The 18053-nt window shown below is 45.1% G+C and overlaps 1 protein-coding gene across 3 annotated transcripts in view; it reads right to left on the bottom strand.

Moving 5' to 3' along the window:
* tyk2 (tyrosine kinase 2) overlaps positions 1–13453 on the bottom strand; it is an 86836-nt gene extending 73383 nt beyond the window's left edge. For all 3 annotated transcript variants that reach the window (XM_078531306.1, XM_078531305.1, XM_078531307.1), the window contains exon 1: positions 13290–13453. The gene's annotated coding sequence lies outside the window, so the exon portion shown is untranslated. The remainder of the gene's footprint in view (positions 1–13289) is intronic.
* Between the last annotated feature and the right edge of the window lie 4600 nt (positions 13454–18053).

The following is an 18053-nucleotide window of genomic DNA, read 5'->3' on the forward strand; positions in this document are numbered from 1 at the left end:
GCAAAGTATTCATTTAACACCTCAGTCATGCCTCTTGCCTCGAAGTGTAAATCTCCTTTTTTGGTCCCTAAATCGGCCCTACTCCTTTTACCACCCTCTTACTATTGATGTGCTTATAGAATACTTTGGGATTTCCTTTCATGTTAGCTGCCAGTCTTTTTTCATAATCCCTCTTTGCTTCTCGTATTTGCTTTTTCACATCCCTTCTGAACCTTCTGTATTCAGCTTGGTTCTCAATTGTATTTGCTACCTGACAACTGTTGTAAGCACACTTTTTCCTCTTTAACTTAATTTCTATCTCTTTTGTCATCCAGGGAGCTCTGGATTTGTTTGGCTTACCCTTCCCTTTTGAAGACTGTGCCCAAACCATCACTTCTTTGAAGGTAGCCCATTGTTCAGCTACTGCTTTTCCCGCCAACCTTTGGCTACAGTCTATCAGGCCCAGCTCTGTTGCCCCATTGAAGTTCATTCTCTGCCAGTTGATTATTCTTACTCTGGATTGACCAATGTCATTTTCCACCATCATCCTAAACCCTATGATACAATGATCACTGCCCTCTAAATGTTCCTCCATGGTCACTTGATCTACTTGGCCCACCTCATTCCCAAGAACCAAGTTTAGCAGTACCTCCTTTCTTGTTGGACTGGACACATACTGCTGTAGAAAATTCTCCTGAACACACTCTAGGAATGCTTGTCCCTCACTGACCCTTCAATTACCCATATATACACTGGGATAGTGGTAATGTAAGTCCCCCATTATAACTACTCTATGATGTTTACACCTCTAATTTCCTTGCAGATTTGTTCCTCTACACCCTTCCCACTCGCTGGTGGTCTGTAAATTACACCGAACAATGTAATTGCACCCTTCTTATTCCTTAGCTCTAGACAAATCGATTCTGTCCTTGAATCCTCTGACACATCCTCTTTCTCCAGTATTGCAATACTCTGCCGCCCTTTTCTCCTTTTTTCCCCATCTTTTCTGAACACCTTGTAACCAGGAATATTTAACACCCAAATCTGCCCTTCCTTAAGCCAGGTCTCTGTTATCACCACAACATCATAATCCCACAAGGCAATCGGTGCCTGTAACTCCCCAATTTTATTAACTATACTCCATGCATTCACATACATACAGTGTAACGCTGATTTAGATTTCATTACTTGCTCCCTTACTCTGACTCCATCTATTAACTTACTATTCTCTATTTTAGATCTATCTGCCTCTCCCAGCATTCCATGCACCCTGGTATTACTTTCTAATATTCTCTCCTGGTTCCCACAACCCTGCTTTAATAAAACCTTTTTGATAACTCATTGTATCTAACAGCCTCAGTCAGCTCCATGCTAGAGTTGAAAAAAACAGTTGAAAAATTCTGAAATGAAAAGAAAAAAAAGGGACTGTACAGAAATTCTTCACCTCATGATACATTTCCAGAAACCCATTTATCTCAATTTCCAGGTTCTGACAAAGGGTCTACATCTAAAGCGTTATGCCATCCTTTTTGAGGTGACTTCACTCTGCTTACACAGTGGATGCTTTGTGTGGAGATAGAATATTTGCAAGTAAAAACTTCAACAGTCAGCTGCTGCAAGGTGTAAGCACATTATACCCACAAACCCATCCCAGGACTAACAAAGGTTTCTGATGCACGTCAACAAGGTTTACTCAGACACGATATCAAAGCCAAACTGCCGGCTCATGCTCAGCCTCTCCCACTCAAGGGAATTCAAACCAGCAAAAAGCCTTTCTGCTTTTATCTGGGAGTCTGATCTAATGGTGTTCTGGCAATCATATTGCTGCAGAATGGTGGTGTACTCAATGCTTACACGGGGATCTGCTGGCTTGAAGTGCACTACTGCTAGATAAGCTGTGGCTTGGCTTCCAGAGTGGCATGTTTGTTCAGGCATTTCAGTCCAATCTGCCAAATGACAATATTCCAAAAAAAAATACAATGCTGTTTAAAACTGTGGACAATGTAAGATTCTCACAGACCAACCAGATCACCAGCAACTGGCTGATACAAAATAATCAGTAAAAAAAGTCAGAGATAGTCTTATGATCTTGAGATGAGGAGAATTTTTTTCCTCGTACAGGGAGGAGTAATGATCAGAAATGCGCTGCCTGAAAGGGTGGTGGAAGCAGATTCAATAGTAACTTTCAAAAGTTATTTGATAAATATTTAAAGAGGAAATATTTGCAGAGCTTTGTGGAAAAAGCGGGGGCAGTGGGATGAATCGAGTAGCTCTTTCAAAGAGCTGGCATAGGTACGATATACTGCATAGCCTCACTCTGTGCCGTAAGGTTCTATACTGGCCAATGAGATGGCCTGAAGAGCTCAGGAAATGTTAAGTTTATATAAACTGAGTACACTACCATGGAGTTGATGAATACAAGTGCTTTGTTACGTACACAACGGATTTGGGAGGGAGTTTGCACCATAGTTGGCTGGTGGTCACAGCCTCCAGCTACATTGCCACACTGGTGTAACAAAACTGGAAGAATAAAAACAGAATTATTGTGACAAAGGAAGATTGGTTTGTGGACAGGAAGTGCACATCCTGTGCAAGACTTTTAATATATTGATTAAATAGATTACTAACAATATACTATACAAAAGCACCTCCCTGGAAGTTAATATAATTTTAATGTGTCCATGTTCTTATGCAATCATTTTAATTCATCACCTCATAACTCTCAGCACTGATGCAAGACCAGTAACCACCATCCCAAAATACTCAGGGATCACAATCCAAATTTGAACTGATGAAATCTATAGGCTAAGTGCTTATTGTTAGAAAACCATTTCCAGGGCAACAGCATGAAGTTAACACATCCACATTAGTATTTCACTGAAATCCCACTGTTACTAGTATACCAGAAACACTACAGCAGAACTGAGTTGACCCGTGTGACTCGATAGGGAGGAAGAGAGTAACGTGTGATAGCCCATTTCTCCAGATAGAAAGACAAATATAATCAGCTCAATCCATAGCAACTTGCAAAACTCAAAGCCTTTGTAAGGGGCCTGGACTTGGTCACTGTCTCAGTTTAAGAGGAGCACAAGGTCAAGTGTGGATACCTGAAGTAACAAAAAATGAGAAGATAGATCATAAGAAATAGGAGTAGGCCATTCAGCCCATCAAGCCTGCTCTGCCATTCAATAAGATCATGGCTGATTGTGGCCTTAACTCCACTTTCCTGCTTGACCACCATAACCCCCTTGTCAATCAAAACTAACTCAGCCGCGAATATATTTAATATAGCCTCACTGCTCTCTGGGTAAGAGAATTCCAAAGATTGACAAACATCAGAAGAAATTCCTCCTCATCTCAGGCTTAAATTGGAAACCCCCTATTTTTAAAGTGTTCCCCCTAGTTTTAGATTCCCTGACAGGAGGGGAAACATCCTCTCAGCATCTACCCTGTCAAATCTGCTCAGAATCTTAAATGTTTCAATAACATAATCTCTAATTCTAAACGCAATGAGTATTGGTCCAACCTGCTTAATCTTTCCTCATAAGAAAATCCCTTCAACCTAGGAATAAACCTTCGCTGAACTGCTTCCAATTTAAGTATATCCCTCCTTAAGTAAGGAGACCAAAACTGTACACAGTAAAAGTAACTGCACAAAGAGAAAAGGATGAGCGTCCACAGTCCATACAAACAGAACAGGATTGGGTTGTGTAGATCATTTTCAATTTTTGTTATGAACAATGTATAATTTTAAGTTGAAACATATATATTAAATATCTGTGCTAAGAAAGGTAAAAATGGTTTCAGTTTCACATAAGTTTTATGAATCTTGGTGCCTGGGCGTCTGAATAAACTTGTGACTAAAAGATTTCGGGTCTTTTGGGTTTGTTTATTTATTGTAATTTTTTTTTTAAAATGAGGTCTTACAACCCCTGAAGTTAAAGAGATGGGTTAAAAGGGGTTGAAAGTTCAGTGATTCTGGAAACGAAGCACAAAGTAGAATGTTGCCTAGCAACAATGATCCAGCGAGACAGAAAAAGCTGGGGTTGAGAGAGGGCATGTTCAGAGTGCGTCCGTAAGTGAATTTGGGCACTCCAGGCTGCTGCCCAGAATGGGATGAGCTCATATAGCAACAGACAAGGAAACAAAGATAGCTCCTTGGAGTCTGTCTGTTTCTTTCCCACATCTGATTGTACCTCTCAATCATTTCCATTGAGGAAATCTTTCCTTTGGTTCTGAGCAGGGGGCCCACTGTTTCTACCAGCTCCTGAGTTATTTCTGACAGATCTAAAATGCTCTGTGCAGGAGCGTCATCAGTTCTGTGGTGAGCTGAGATCATAATGGTTAGTGATGTTACCACAAACGCACGTTTTCTGCTGAACAGAAAAATGCAGCAAAACCCGAGGTCTGGATTTGAAGATCCCCATTCACCTATCGACAGGTGAAACTTTTGCAAAGAATTAAGGCAGTTTTCTCAATGCTTGTCTTCATCATTCCTTCTCTTTTCAACCTTGGTTCATTATGGGGCAATTGACCTTTTCCCCAGTTTCTCAATTGAAGGTGTGCCCAGATAACAATGTTAGAACAGACCTTATAGCCTCGTCCTCAAGCTACAGAACCTCATCTACCTTTCCTTCCAAACTGGGGACAGCTGTAAGGGCACTCGATAAAACAAGAGATCGGTTACCTGAACTTGCCTGTTACCAGGGTGTGCCTCTGATCTTTTGACCAAAATTGAAATACTGCTCAAGATTATCCTGTTGTATTCCAATTAATACCTGATATTCCTGTGCAAGGTGCCCTTTCAAGGTTAAAGAGCACTAGGGTGACAGCCTCCAGAGATCACTGATGCCCTGGCCAAGGCACTTCCTATTAAATACTCCACAATAACTGCTACAACCAGATATGCAAATAAAAGCTTAGCTCCAGCTTTATTGTTCAGTTGACTCCATTACTGATGTTGGGGAGTTTTAGTGAGAGGCTCAGATGATAAGGTCAAGGTCTAATGTGCCAGACACCATGATTAAAGAGAATCGAAGAGACAGCCATCATTAAGCAATATTAAGATTGACATTAAAAGACAGGAGGAGAAGGAATGGCTGAGGGACAGGGGGCCAGGGTCTTGAGATGTTGGAATCAATAGAGTCCGAGTAGAAAACTGCAATGTGATTTGAACACAGCAGCAAGGTGAGGACCAGAGGGTGGGCAGGGGGACATGGAAGCTAAACATGCAACTGCTGACCCCAGAGAGCAAAGAGGAGTTCAAGAGGGGTTACAAAGGTTGGAGAACCGTGAAACCCCTCTTTGAGTCCCTGACACACTGGTGGGAAGCGACCAAGGGAAACATCAAGAGGTTTTTCATCCTCAAAGGCGCCCAGAAAGCTAGAAAGGAACAGAGGGAAATGTCCCGACTCCAGAAAAACATGCAGAACCTGCTCCGGCTGCAGTCGATGGGGGTCGATGTCAAGGAGGAACTCCAAGAGGTGAAGAGCCAGCAAGCCTCGCTCTTTGCCTCAGAGGCCTCCAAGATCATCTTCCGGTCCAGAGTCTGCTCTGTGGAGCAGGATGTGCCTTACCACCTGTCCCTCATGGAAAAATTTATGCAGAGAAACACCTTTGACCACAAGTCCATCAGGCAGTGGTTGGCACGTAACGTCTTAGAGGCCCTGCGGGAAAAGGAGAGGGTGGATCCTGTGGGATGGTTCCCTGAGCAGACTGTCAAAGTCATTTGGCAGAATGCCTCATCGCCAGAACTTTCCAACAAGCACCAAGACGTAGCTTGGCTGGTGGTGAGAAAGGCCCACCCCGTAGATCCTTCCAACACACCAGGAGTCTCACCCCCTATGGACGTCGCCCTCGAGGTGGCTGTGGTAGGGACAAGACCACTGTTCACCTCCTTGTGGATTGTGCCTTTGCAAAGAAGGTCTGGAGAGAGATGCAGCAGTTTCTGTCGAGGTTCATCCCGAGTAGTTCTGTGACACAGGACTCTGTGCTCTACGGGCTGTTCCCAGGGACACACACTGAGACAAACATCAACTGCAGCTGGAGGATCATCAACTCGGTGAAAGACGCTCTTTGGTCTGCCCGAAACTTGTTGGTCTTCCAGCGCAAAGAGTTGTCCCCGACCGAGTGTTGCAGACTGGCACATTCCAAAGTCCAGGACTACGTGCTGAGGGACGCACTAAAGCTTGGGGCAGCTGCTGCAAAGGCGCAATGGGGAAAGGTCGCTGTCTAAGACCTTTCTGCCATAGGGCACCAAGGGGCTGGGAACTGTTTAGACCCCTCGGGCTGCACAGCTCAAAATGAATGTATGCATTGAATACTAATTGTATTATAAGTGTATTGAAGCACCTCAGAGTGCAACATGATGTATGTTGATAACTCCAATGCCATTGTCTGATTGTCTGTAATGACCACATTGAAATGATTGTAATATTCATTGGATTGTATTGATGCACCTCGTGATCCAGGTGTAAAAGTTGAATCTGATTGTACTTTTGTGATGGTGATTTTGAAATGTTTTGGAACGTTCTTCCAGATATTTTATGAATAAAGTATATTTTTCAAAAATAAAAGCAATGTGAGGTAACTTGGGGTGGGGGGAATGGCATGTTTGGAAGGAAGAAGTGAGGAAAGTTGAAAAAACTATTGCTAAATAAATCAGTTCAAGTGTGGAAAGGCGAAGGGTGGAAGAGAGGGTTACCAATCAAATGGTAAGCTTTTAACATTATGATTATTGCTGAAAAAAGAGACACGTCAAAGCTTTTCATCTCGCGCTCATCAGGACATTCTCAAGGATACCAATATAAGGGGAAAACAACCATTCAACACTATGTGAAAAGAGTGCTGATTGGTTGGCAAGTGGACTCTGATTGGTAGAAGTGTTGCTTTGGAGAATGCAGTGATGGTGACTGACGGCTAACTGCCAAACATGGTTTGAAATTTAAACCAGGCACCTTGACCCTGATATTCCTCAGGGCAATGCCTTGACCAGAGTCAGCAAATGGCTGTCACTTATTTTGTTTAGCTGAAACAGGTGCAATGTGTGTATATGTTCTTTCTGTTTGCCAAGAACAGGGAGGGCCCTGTGTATTAATATATGTAGCTTCCAGTACACACAAATGTACCATAATGCGAGCCCAAGCCTGACTGACAATCTTAAATTGGTTGTCAGCATAATTCCTAGCACACTGAGGATTATTTAGCAAACGTTTCCAATTACAGAATCACATCTAGTGTTGGACACTGTCTTTTGAGTTTTGCAAGCACAGGCTGGTTGGGTACAGTCTGTACCTTGCCCATTACGAACAGCGGTTAGGACATGCTGTTTGATGCAATCCGCCAGTCTTTGGGACGTACAGCCTACATACCAATCAGAGTCCATTTGCCAATCAGCACTCTCTTCACATACAGTATAAATTGCTGTTTTCCTCTTATATTGGTATTCTTATGAAGTGTCCTGATAAGTGCAAAATGAAAAGTTTCAACGTGTCTCTTTTTCAGCAATACTCAAGTTCTGTACTACCAAGTGACTATAAAGATGATTCCAGGATGAAAGGCTGGCAAGTTCACCAAAGTTCTTTCGCCAATACTCAGAATCGAACAGCCCAATATGATGCTTTGCTCTGAAAGTCCCAGTGAGAACTTCCCCGCAGAATAACATCAGTTTCTTCACTAGCATGGAAAGAATGGACTGAGGGTGAAAGCAGGAAGCAGGGCCAAGGCAACAAAGATATCTCAAAGGTCATCCCAGGTGGCTGATACACACTATGAAACAAAACCATCAGGCTGACAGAGGGAGATGTGTTACTGGGTAGTCCGTAAGAGACAGATAAAAGTGATTTGACAGAAGTATGAGTAAGGAAAATGTGGAGGAGATTAGTTCATTTACTGTGACAATCGGATACAAGTTGGGCTGACTGACAAACAGTTTGAACAACATACAGGATAATAAAGGGCTGAGTCAAGTTAACGAAACAGAGCAATTGCTGATGGGGAACAATTGGGCTGCCAAGAATGATGACTGCAGTGGACAGTGAGTCACAGTTGATTAACTTGGCTTTGCAAGAATTTGAACTGCTTGAGAGTTAATCCAGAGATAGCAGAGGAACTCAGTGAGGAGGAGAGATTTCTGGCTACAGGCAGTAGACACTATGATCAAGTTAAGGATAGTCTTCTCCTCCCCCTATTTCTCGTGTTATGTTCTAACAGCCTGGGCCATCAAAACAGCCAATCACAGACTACTGTTGAATTGGAGGAAATTAAACGCAAGTCTTCAACTACTGCATCGATTCTGTTGCCAAGTCGACGCCAGAATTTTATGCAAATCAATAGCTTCAATTAAAAACCTTTCAGGCGCATTTCCAAATCTCCCCCAGCTTCAAATTCTGCGTTATAGAGCTGAAGACCAAAGGTGATAAGACAATCAAATGTAAAACAGGTTAGGCAGAAACAGGGTGGTTCAGTACATCATAGACAGATTGGATATGGGCTCACAGCCAATTCAGCATTACTTCCCAGTCTTGTCCATGCCAAAGGTTTTGGCGTATCCACACTGTGGAAAGGGCCAATCACTCCACACATCCAACAGCTGCCTACAGACAATGATCCAACAATTCTCCAAGTTTTCACAGAAAACAGGAGCAGAAATTGTATCTCTCTGGCAGCTTGCAAATGCAAGTATTTCACAGACAGTTTTAAAGTGCTGTTTTGTGGGGAAACATGGCAGTTGATTTGCACAGGTCCTATAACCAACAATGAAATCAATAATGAATCAATCTGGCTTTGGGAGCATTGGATGAAGGAGGAACATTTCTCCCCCACTCTTGTCTCAATAGTGTCCATGAGATGTTTTGCATCCAACCTAAATAGGTGAACAATGCAGAACTCCCCTAGTACTGCACTGGGTGTGCTCAGCCTGAATGAAGTGCTCATATTCCTGGAGTGCTATTTAAATCAAGAACCGAGACTTACAGGTTCGGGTGTCACCACTGAGGCAAGTCTAGAAAAACAAACAACTAAAAGAATAAATTAGGTAGATTCCTCAGCACAACAAAAACATACCTAATAACTCAGTAAAGCAAGATTTGGCAAGCAAGCTTCCTCCTACTGTTTCTCATCAATCTGCTGTGAAAATCAATCCAAAAACTTCACACATGATTAACCTGTTCTCAAGCTAATTATCAGAGTTACTGGCTAAACATGGCTCAGATCAAGAAAAAAAACTTTAAACAATAAAAGCAACCTTTGAAAGCTTGTGGCTGAAGAGAAAACAGGACTGGATCACTCCAAGAGTCTGAAGTCAGATAATTAGAGCAAAATACTGCGGATGCTGGAGATTGGAAATAAAAACAAAGTGCTTGGAAAAACTCAGCAGGTCTGGCAGCATCTGTGGAGAGAAAAACAGAGTTAATGTTAACTCCAATATGACTCTTCCTCTGACTTGAAACGTTTCTCTCACCACAGATGCTGCCGGACCAGCTGTGTTTTTCCAAGCACTTTGTTTTTATTGCTGGAACCGGAGTTCACTTTGGAACAGGGCCTCAGTTTCAAAGAAGCAAAATGGGAGAAGGCTGGAATACACATGCAGAACAGACTTACCCTGAACAGAAGAGTCTACACTCTTTAATCCATTAATTTAGCAACTGTCATGGATCAAAGGTAATCTACAGAGTGCTCTAGTTTAGGGAACTGCAAATTCCAGGGATATGGAAAAACTAAGATACAGTCCGAAGGATAGGGAACGCAACGGTGGAATTAACTTGAGGCGCCAGGTACACGGTGCAGGAGGAGAGGAGGCCAGGATTACATTCGAGTGAAAAGTCAAACTATGACAACAAAACTCAAGTGCATCAATTGAATCGCTTGGTTTATCAGTTGAGAACGTTTTTCTCTGCATCCAGCAAGTCAAGTTATAGAACACTCTTATAAAATAAGAGGTTTAGCTTTTGCACCTGGCAGCAAAAAGATCACTTGCACCAGTTTTGCAAGTAGTGCCTCAAATCTACATGAACATCTGTGACCGGGCCATATATATTTTTAGAATGACTTCATCTTGACAAATTTTAGGAGGAAATTGCAAACCATTTTTAAAAAATATTTGACGACACAATTCCCTCCCTGGGTAAGAAAAATAAAGGTTAACTATTAGGGATTATACACATAATGATCATAGACCTGAAAACACTTGGATGTCTACATTTGATGCCCGCAACAGATCACAAACAGATCACTCGGCTTGGGTTAAAGACTTGGTTGCTGGAGCTGAGTAAATATCTAAACCATGCTGTTTTGGGGCACCCAGCTATTGACAGCCCAAAAATAAGCACCAAGAGAAACTAGAAATGAACTATTTCACTCACTAAAATAAACACATAGAAAAAATTACAAACTCCAAGAAGCAATGATAGAGAGAGAATTATGAACTACATTCAGGCTGCTTTTGCTTATATTTTTTCACATGACTACACAGTACAAAACTGACACTGGAATATCAATTTCAATGCACCTTGAAAGTGACAATGATCACTTTTTTTTCAAAAGGGATTAGTCACCTAGAAAGTCAAGTTAAATGAACAACACTGGTAAAATCACACTGTATATAATACCATCTTTAGCTGTTTCTAGAGAAGCTACTGAAAATCAACCCGACAAAAATTAAATTTCAAATTTTATTCACACACTGAATGAGCAGAAATGCAAATAAACTGGCAACAAATTGGTTAATATCTCAATTCTGCTGTTATACAATTTATATCCTAACATTAAGTTTTTTTACACACATGTATCAATATATTACATTAGCTGTTACACAACTAGCAATAAATAGCAACAACTGCTCATTTGCATCTTCAGTCTTTCTGTACCTATTATATCATATAACCCTGTTCCCAAATCTACAACTACAAAACAAAACATCAATTAACAAGGATTAGTTTTGTCCCCATTTGACTCTCAGGGTCTAGAATTAAACCTTTATTGTGGGGTCTGAAGAAGATTGAACACAGCTCCACCATTTTGCTGCCTCTCAGGGAGAGGTGCAGCCTCGAGCTTTCAGCCCCTTAATCTCAGCTGAGATTCAATCTCTGCCATCTATTCCAGTTCTGATTATGTCTCGTGTTTTTGCCTTTAATCCACCACCTCCTCCCTCCCTCCCCCCACTCTTCCCTCTCCCTAACCCACCCATTCCTCACTTCCCTCCCCCCACCCACACAACACTCTCCCCTGCCCCCAAACCCAGTCACACCCCACAATCATCACTGCCAACCCCCACACTGCCCACCCCCAAAACATCCCAACACAATCCCCACATGCCCCGCCCCTTCTCAAAACTCTCCCTTCCCCACTGCAATCCCATCCCCTTCACCTCCCCCGATGCCATTCATCTGCCCCTGCAACCCCTCTGCCCTTCATTCCCCCCACCCTCCCTCCTCAGGCCCTGCCCCACCCCTCCCCTCCACACCTTCCCCACACATCCCCCAACCCCCCCCACCTCTACCCAATCCCCACCCCCTCTCGCCCCCAATCCCCCTCAACCCCCTCCAGTCCCCCTCTCCTACAACCCCCTCCACCCCAAACCTTTCCCCTGCAAACGCCGCCCCTCACCCTCTCCCCCCTCTGCCCCGCCCCTCTATCCCTCCTCCCCCACCCCTCCATTCCTCTCCCCCCTCCGCTCTTCTGTCCCTCTCCCCTCTTCTGTCCCTCTGCCCCCCACCCAAACCCCTCCATTCCCCTCCCCCCACCCACCCATACTTCCACCACCACCATCCCTCTCCCCCCTCCCCTCTGTCCCCCTCCCCCAACTCCCCCCAGGCCCACCCCTCCCTCTGCCCTCACCCCCACCCCTCTCTACCCCCACCCCCACCCCTCTCTACCCCCACCCCCACCCCCTCTCCCACTCCCACCCCCGCCCCGCCCTACCACCATCCATCTCCCCCTCCACCCAAACCCCTCTGTCCCCCATACCAAAATCTCCCCTCCATCCCCCACCCGTCACTCTCACCCCTCCATCCCCCTCCTCCCCTCTCCCCCTCTGCCCTCCCCCCCTCCATCCACCTCCCCACTCCGCCCAGTCCCCCTCTGCCCTCCCTCCTCCACCACCCCCCTCTCCCCTCCTCCACCACCCCCCTCTCCCCCCCTCCACCACCCCCCTCTCCCCCCCTCCACCCCCCTCTCCCCCCCTCCACCACCCCCCTCTGCCCCCCTCCACCACCCCCCTCTCCCCCCCACCACCCCCCCTCCACCACCACCAGCCCCACTTCCCCCTGCACCACCAGCCCCGCCCCCACCTCATCTCTACCCCCGCCCCCACCCCCACCTCATCTCTACCCCCGCCCCCACCCCCACCTCATCTCTACCCCCGCCCCCACCCCCACCTCATCTCTACCCCCGCCCCCACCCCCACCTCATCTCTACCCCCGCCCCCACCCCCACCTCATCTCTACCCCCGCCCCCACCCCCACCTCATCTCTACCCCCGCCCCCACCCCCACCTCATCTCTACCCCCGCCCCCACCCCCACCTCATCTCTACCCCCGCCCCCACCCCCACCTCATCTCTACCCCCGCCCCCACCCCCACCTCATCTCTACCCCCGCCCCCACCCCCACCTCATCTCTACCCCCGCCCCCACCCGCCCCTCATCTCTACCCCCGCCCCCACCCGCCCCTCATCTCTACCCCCGCCCCCCCTCCCCTCATCTCTACCCCCGTCCCCGCCTCCCCTCATCTCTACCCCCGCCCCCTCCCCTCATCTCTACCCCCGCCCCCCCTCCCCTCATCTCTACCCCCGCCCCCCCCACTCATCTCTACCCCCGCCCCCCCCTTTCATCTCTACCCCCCCACCCTCCCCCACCTCATCTCTACCCCCCCGCCCCCCCCACCTCATCTCTACCCCCGCCCCCCCCTCCCCTCCCCTCATCTCTACCCCCGCCCCCCCCTTTCATCTCTACCTCCCCCCCTTTCATCTCTACCCCCCCGCCCCCCCCACCTCATCTCTACCCCCGCCCCCCCCACCTCATCTCTACCCCCGCCCCCCCCACCTCATCTCTACCCCCGCCCCCCCCACCTCATCTCTACCCCCGCCCCCCCCACCTCATCTCTACCCCCGCCCCCCCCACCTCATCTCTACCCCCGCCCCCCCCACCTCATCTCTACCCCCGCCCCCCCACCTCATCTCTACCCCCGCCACCCCCCCCTCCCCTCCCCTCCCCTCATCTCTACTCTCCCCCCCACCCCTCTCTCTACCCGCACCCCGCGCCCCCCAACCCCTCTCCCGGGTGGGGGCCCCACTCCACTCCCTCCTCAGAACTCACCTCCGTCGACGTCAGTGTCCGCTCCGTCCCATTACCGTTACCGGGGTTGCCAGGCCTCCTTTCCCTTCCTCCTAGTTGCCCGTGAGTGTAGTCGCCAGCTCCACCGCTGCCTGCCGCCTCCTCCCGGTCCGCCCGCTCCTCATCCTCCGCCACCGATCACTGGCCCCGGCTCCCGGAACTGACAACACACACCGCACTGCGCATGCTCCGGAAGCCCATGGCCTTCTGGGAGTTGTAGTCTTTCCAGGAGGCCATTCAGCCCATTCAATCTGTGCTGGCCCGCTCGCCCACAGTTTCTCTCATATTCCTGAATTTTTTTTTCTTTCGACTATTTATCCAATTCCATTTTAAAGGCACTAGTGAATCTGTATCCAGCACCTCATCCAAATCCCATGGGGTTGCGGGGGTAGTTTTTGCTCATGTCTTCTCTGGCTCTTTTTGCCAATTACGTTAAACCTGTAACACCTGGTTATGGACCCTTCAGAAATTTATTTTTATTTTATCTCTCTAATCTCTTTATGATTCGAAGTACCTCTATCAAATCTCCTCTTAGCCTTTGTGTACAATATACAAAACAGAAACAGAGCATTCAGCCTAACCCCCATCCATTTATAACAAAAACAGAAACAGAAATACCTGGAAAAACTCAGCAGGTCTGGCAGCATCGGCGGAGAAGAGCACAGTTGACGTTTCGAGTCCTCATGACCCTTCAACAGAACTGATTGAAGGGTCATGAGGACTCAAAACGTCAACTGTGCTCTTCTCCGCCGATGCTGCCAGACCTGCTGAGTTTTTCCAGGTATTTCTGTTTCTGTTTTTGTTTTGGATTTCCAGCATCTGCAGTTTTTTTTTGCTTTTATCCCCATCCATTTATGCTCCTTTTGAACCTTTTCCATCCTTCCTCATATAAAGCTATGAGCATAACCCCACTATTCACTTCCTCGTGTGTTTATCTAGCTTCCCCTTAAATGCATCTATACTATTCACCTCATGCACTCCATGTGTTAGTGAGTTCCGTATTTTCACCATTCTTTAGTTAAAGGCATCTGAATTTCCTATTTGGTTTATTGCAATCCCTTATTAATGGCTGTGGAGGTCTTGTGGTGCAGAGTTCCTACCTCTGAGCCAGAGGTTTCGGGCTCAAGTCCCATTCCAGGACTTGATGGTCACACGCGTGTCCAATATTGTGGCCAGACTGGTTGATTATCAATTTGTAAATCCTTCCAGAACAGCTATAGTAGGTGCTAAGAATGAGAGAGTCTCCTGGTCAGCCATGCTTGATGCAGAGTGTCACCCCTCAACATGTAGTGACAGACTGGCAACCTGTTCCAGGGAAAGACTAGCCATGGAAAGAACAAAAGCATGTGCTTTGCTGCCTCATGTACCACTAGGCATGGGAACGATCTAAGTTATATTGATGTACCCTAGTTTTGCTTTCCACACAAGTAAAACCCTCTATCCATGTCTACACTTTCAAAACTGATGGGGGAGACGGTGGTGTAGTGTTGGCAATATCACAAGGCTAGTAATCCAGAGGCCCAGGCTAATGCTATGGAGACATGGGTTCCAATCCCACCATGGCAGCTAGTGGAACTTAAATTCAATTAATAAATCTGGAATATAAAGCTAGTATCATAATGGTGATCATGAAACTGTTGTTGATTGTGGTAAAGACCTATCCGGTTCACTAATGTCATTTAGGGAAGGAAATCTGGCTTACATGTGACTCCAGACCCACAGCATTGTGGTCGACTCTGTAATGTTCAGTTCACGGGAGATTAGGGATGAATAACAAATGCTGACTTTGCCAGCGGTACCCACGTCCCATGAAAGAATAAAGGGGGAAAGAACTTTTATAACTTTAAAAGCCTCCAGTAGGTGACCACACATCCTTGAGACCCAGCATATACATCCTCACATTTCTTCTATCCTTCATTCAAGTGTCTTTGCATTCTCTCTTGTGCTTCCACATCCTTTTTGTTATGGCATCGAGACCATATACAGTAATGTGTGGTTTAAACAGAATTCAATACATGCTTAGCATAATTTAGCTACTTTTCAATTCTATCCCTTTAGAAACCCTATAGCACTTGGTTTTTTTTATTTCATGGCTTTATTAATTTCTGTATCTACTGTACCCCAGATACCTTTGCTCCTCTACCCTACTTAGTTTATTTTTCATTTAAAATCTTACGTCCTTATTTTTCTTACCAAAATGCAATATCCCACACTTAACTTATGAAATTCATTTGCCAAATATATGCCCATTCAGCGAATCTCTGCTGTAGGAAGAACCTCAACTTCTCTTGTCTAGCCACATAGCTGCAAACCCTCATCCTGAAATCCCTGGTAAATATCTTCTGTACAGTCTCCAATGCTTTCACAACCTTCCTAAAGCATGGCGCCCAGAATGGGACACAATACTTCAGTTGGGGTTGAACTAGTGTTTTATACAGATTTAGCATAACTTCCTGGCTTTTGTACTCTATTTATAAGATTCAGGGTCTCATATGCTTAATTAAGTGCTTTGTTTATCTATCATGCATCTTTGAATTTTTGCAGACCCCAGGTTTCTCTGTTCTTGCACCCCCTTTAAAATTGTATTATTTACCTTGTATTGTCCCTCCTCATTCTTCCTATGCAGATCCTATTGCCTGAAACTTTTTGACAAAATTTCATTTGTTCCCCGTTGCTTTCTCCATGGCAATGTCTCAGCAAATCAGAGTCAACTTGCCAACCAATCAGCACCCCTATTCTCCTGTAGTATAATTGTTGAGATTGTTTGAAATGTGGCATTCTTGCATTTGTACTGGTGAGTGCAAGACAAAAATCTTCAGCAACATGTCTCTCTTTTCAGCAGTATTCAAGTTCTGTTTTTACCAAACAACAATTTCATATTTATTTTTGTCCATGCCCACAAATTTCTTTCAGGTCACCTCGACTTTTAAATCCCCAACTTTTTGTTTGATTTAACAAACTTTTACATGGAGAATTAAAATTTTTAAAAATCAAGGTTCTCACTCTTGATCATTATCCAACACCTTAAATATAATTAAATGTCCCAAGGCGCTTCCATGTGCCTGATTATGGGTCAAAAAACTTGGCATTGACCCACATAAGGATATATTAGGACAAAAGCTGGGTCGAAAAGGTAGGTGTTAAGAAAAATCTGAAAGTAGAGGAAGAATAGAAACCTTTAGGGAGAAAATTCCAGAGATTTGGGCTTGGCACTGAAGACAGAGCTATCAATGATGGGGAGAAAGGAATTGCAGATCTAAAAGAAACAGGAGTTGGAGGGATGCAGCGATCATGGAAGGTTGTAGGGTACCAGGTGGTCACAGAGAAAGGGAGTGGTGACACCATGGAAGGATTGGAATACAAAGTCCAATGGCGATTGCTGAAACAGTCAATAAATGTGGATGTCAGGATTGGGTTTAGTTCTGAGAGCCCCAATGAAAGGGTGTAAAACTCAGCTGATATTGACAAATTCAGTGGACACTTGTGGGCAGTATTTCAGTAAAAGTCAGCATCTTCAGGAAGAGAAAACTGGCAACAAAAACTAAATTGCAAGCTGCTGGAGAAAATCACGCTGAAACCTTTTTCGTACTAGCAATTGTCACATCATTTCAAGACCTTTCAGTACTTAAAACAAAGTGAAGGGCTAGAGCGTTGAAGATTAGAGCTGCGAGCTGGGGAAAGCATTGGTTACACAATAGAAAAAAAATCGATCAGAAATGGAAATTACTCAAGTTTGGCTGCAGTGAGCATGGGGGCTCCACTGGGACTAGCCTCAGCCAGTGCAAGTTACAATATAAAGCAGTGACCTTGGTATGAGATTGCTGACCACACTATATCGTGTGGGAAAGTAATACATTAAGAGAGAGGGGAGTTGGATATCACTCAAATGGATTCACAGAGCTTAATGCTTCGATGAGTGGAAACTGGAACTTGATATTCAAGGTAATGCATGAAACCATTAAAATTAGTCATTCAGATTACATAATGAAGTGTGTAACCTTGCAGAATCTGGAATAGAACAGTCTCAATATCTTGTTTGATTAAATTTTGCAAACATCTTCACAATGAGAGGCTGATTGTGAAAGTATCTTTACTGCATATTGCAAGAGAGAATATATATTGGTGCTTAATAATTATTTTGATGGGCTAGGGAAGTATAATTGAACAAAACTGGGAAGATCACCAAGTTATCTGTTCTGCCCCAAATGTATAGCCTGTGTAAAATTGTATCCAGAGGAATGAACAACCATATGATCAGGAAAATGTAGACAAACATCAAAATAGATTTAAGATTCCTCCAGTGCACTCTGGAATTCTAATTGGAGTACTGTAACCAATTTATTTAATTACACCCTAAATCAAAACATTAGACCACTGGGAACGTACAAAGGTTATTCTAGGACATAGGGCATTGAGAGAAAGAGTTCTCCTACAAAAAGAACCATTGCCAGGAATACACAAGAAATGTACTTCTGCAGTTATCTTTAATTTTACCATACCAAGTCAAACATTGGGATTTGAGAGGCTTGTGGGATGTCACACTACTCCATCTGGTGGTTCAAGCAACAACTGACAAACCTCAAAGTGGACAAGTTGAAACCTTAATGGAGTTCTGGTACATCTTAATTGCATATTATCAAATCAGAAAGGCAGCTTACTGCCAATATGACCCTGTAGTAATTACCTACAGTAATAGCCCCAGGAATGCTCACCCATTGATTGGTAGCCCACTGTACCTTCATCTCA

This window comes from Cetorhinus maximus, chromosome 28 (assembly GCF_964194155.1).
Source record: "Cetorhinus maximus chromosome 28, sCetMax3.hap1.1, whole genome shotgun sequence".
In the NCBI taxonomy this organism is placed as follows: domain Eukaryota; kingdom Metazoa; phylum Chordata; class Chondrichthyes; order Lamniformes; family Cetorhinidae; genus Cetorhinus; species Cetorhinus maximus.